The sequence below is a fragment of the Galeopterus variegatus genome, unplaced genomic scaffold, assembly GCF_000696425.1.
Source record: "Galeopterus variegatus unplaced genomic scaffold, G_variegatus-3.0.2 Scaffold4770, whole genome shotgun sequence".
Lineage (NCBI taxonomy): Eukaryota > Metazoa > Chordata > Mammalia > Dermoptera > Cynocephalidae > Galeopterus > Galeopterus variegatus.
The window spans coordinates 26,161-29,404 of record NW_007730881.1 but is presented as its reverse complement, the minus strand read 5'-3'; the positions used below and the strand labels follow the sequence as shown (position 1 = coordinate 29,404).

Sequence of the window (3,244 nt, the reverse complement as noted above, 5' to 3'; positions counted from 1 at the left end):
ACAGTCAAAAGATTTTATGCTAGCCATAATAAATGTGAGTAGTCTTCAAATATTTCATGGAAAAATGTGTATTGTCTTTTAAATCCTTTTAAAATTATCCATGCATAAACTCTTAAAAATGTATTAACATTAAAAAAATATTTTGAGTGCTACACAGAAAATCCTTGGAATAAAGAAAAAGATAAGAATATTTTTCAAAGGATATATGAGTTAGAATATGAGGAACAATTACATAAGATGGGCATTATAATTTTACAATACATATTTGAACTAATTTTGGAAGTTGCAGAAGCAAACTAAGAGGCATGGACACGGAATAAAATTTTTGGAGCCGTGAAAATATAATAGCCTTCTCATTTGAATAATGTTTCTTCAACTAATCACATATAATTGTTCTTAAAGTAATCAATTCTGACATGCTCTTAATACTGAGCAAGTCTTAGTAGTAGTAGTTACCTTTCAGGACTTCAAAAGACCCTGATACCTGCTCACCGATATATAGTAATCCCCTAAGAAGTCTTAGTAGACTATAGAACTGCAATTCAGAAGTCTCCCCTCTTTTTTTTTTTTTTTTGGAATGGGAGATAGGTTCTCATAAATAGGAAGGCAAAAGCAACCAAATGTTACTAAGGGGAACCCTAGTTCAAATTATAAACCAAATAGGAGCTTCTAGTTTATCATTTGAACACAGAATCCCACAGAACTATAAATGCAATAAAAAACTTAGTCATACTAGGGCCAGCCCGGTGGCGCACAAGTGCGCCGCTTGGGAGCGCGGTGGCGCTCCCGCCAAGGGTTCGGATCCCATGTGGAGCCCGGTTCCCACTCACTGGCAGAGCGTGGTGCGGGCGCAACACCGAGGGTTGTGATCCCATTGCCGGTCCCCGGTATGGGTGCGACACTGAGGGTTGCGATACCGTTACCGGTCAGTAAAAAAGACAAAAAGGAAAAAAAAAAAAAACTTAGTCATACTAAACAACAATCAGCAAAATAACACATAATAATGGGTTACCATTAGGTGGTCGATTGCCCAACAATCAGCAAAATGACACATAATAATGGGTTACCATTAGGTGGTCGATTGCCCAATTCTGACTTAATAAGCCTGAACGTAATTTTCCCTACAATTCTTCATAGAACATGATACAACTTCATTCCAATATTGTGACATATTTCATGATGTGTTAGCATAAACACCTGCCTAAAATTCCTCTGCATTTCCTTCATTTATTCAGTCAATAAACCTTTCCTTGAATGTTTGCTATTTGTTGGAAACTAGAGCAAAGAACTCATAGTCTAATAGGGGAAACAGATAAACAAAGCATCGGATTTCTGCATTAATACCTAAATTGGAGAAAAATACTTGGCACAATAAGTGGATTAGAAAGAGGATGAGGTAATGGAGGTAGAAACAGTCTATGTGGCAGGAGAGGAGCAGCTTTCTGCTAGAGAGATCAGTATAGACAAGGCAGGAAGACATGATAAACACGGTGAGTTCCAGCAATCAGATGCAGTGCCACATGGCTGGAGTGGACATTGTGGACAGGAGAAGGGGAAAAGATGGCAAATGAAACAATAAGCCATAGAGGAAGATAAAGATTTCATTGGAAAGCAGAACATAATTGGTCTGTTGGAAAGGGTTCACCTTAAAGGCAATGACAGTAGATTTCTTTTTCTGTAGATCGGTTTGGTGCTAGCTATGGATACAGTGAACTAGAGGAAGAAAATCTAGAAGTATGAATACCAGTTATGAGACAATTTCAAAAGTCCAAATAAGATAAAGAGGCCCTAAACTAAAGCCCTGTAGGCCGTATTTGTAAAGCATAATTACATAGCATAATTGACCCATTGTAGCCACTTAATGAGCATTTTTGAATGACTGACTGAATAAATGAACAACTCCAAAGGATATACTGGACAAAATTAGACATTTTATCCTTTGAGGAAAATAGCTGTCTCCTAAAATACAAATAATTCATCTCATCTGGGTAACAACTCATACTACTTACTAAGTAACTTCATTTCAGAATTATAACACTCTTTGTAAATGAGTGCATTGGGACATAGTCTAAAAGTGCACTCAGAAGGATCTTTTGGGAATATCTACTATAAACCTCCATCTTAAAGACAAAAATTTGATTCAGAGAAGTTATATGACTAGCCCAACATCACAAAAAGTTTCTGGTAATGGGACAGGAATCAAGCAGAATACATTAAGCTTCACAATATCTGTCAACCAAAACGGTTGTAACAGATTTGAAACTAATACAAGACATCAAATTTAGCCAGGGTGAATTAAGTTTTTTTCTAGGATATATTTTTACTTTATTTTTAGTAATTTAGTTATTTTTTTTAAATTGAAACATATTGATTGTACATATCTATGGGGCACAGAGTTAAATTTCAATACATATATACAACGTGTGATGGTCAAATCAAGGTAGTTAGTATATTTATCATCACAAAAATTTATCATTCTTTGTGATGAAAACATTTGAGTTTCTCTCCTCTAGTTATTTGAGAACATACAATAAATTATTGTTAATTATAGATGCCTAGCACTACTGTACACCACTAGAACTTATTTTTTCCATTAGCTGTAATTTTGTGTCTATTAATCAACCTTTCCTCATCTCCCCTCCCCTTCCCAGCCTCTAGTAACCACAATTCTTCTTTCTACTTCTATAAGCTCAAATCGTTATTTTTAGTTACATTTTTTTAAGTGGTTGATAATTCACACTCAAAAAATACAATGCCAACATCTTAAAGACATTTTCCTAAATAATTTTTCACTCTGACAGTGAAATGCAAGGACCAGGGCTCAACTTTTAATCCTGAATTAGTATAAATAAGACAGATTCTTACCATGATCTTCTGAAGAGACTGGTGACCTAAAAGGAGATAATAAGCATGATAAATATTTTGTATATCATAATTATAACAATGATCAAGAATAATTACATAGAAATTATATCCCCAAAATTCAGTTAAATAAAAATTCAATACAGTAGATTATGTAATTAATGTGTTGGTTGCATGGTATATTTAAATCAATAACCCTCAAAACTTACCTGGATGGGATGGGTATTAGGGGTTACTAAAATGTCGATCTATGCACGGTTTCACAGGGCTGCAACGAACCTAGTTAAGTTTGAATTTATCACACAAAAAAGAGAATTCATAAAAATGTGGTACTGGATAAAATCCCGTCATGTCACTGAGTCAAGGCTAAGCCTTCAGAGAA

General features: G+C 34.9%; 1 protein-coding gene across 1 annotated transcript in view; it reads right to left on the bottom strand.

Moving 5' to 3' along the window:
* LOC103603734 (diacylglycerol kinase iota-like) overlaps positions 1-2,885 on the bottom strand; it is a 48,774-nt gene extending 45,889 nt beyond the window's left edge. Inside the window, exon 1 of the mRNA XM_008588310.1 lies at positions 2,866-2,885. The gene's annotated coding sequence lies outside the window, so the exon portion shown is untranslated. The remainder of the gene's footprint in view (positions 1-2,865) is intronic.
* Between the last annotated feature and the right edge of the window lie 359 nt (positions 2,886-3,244).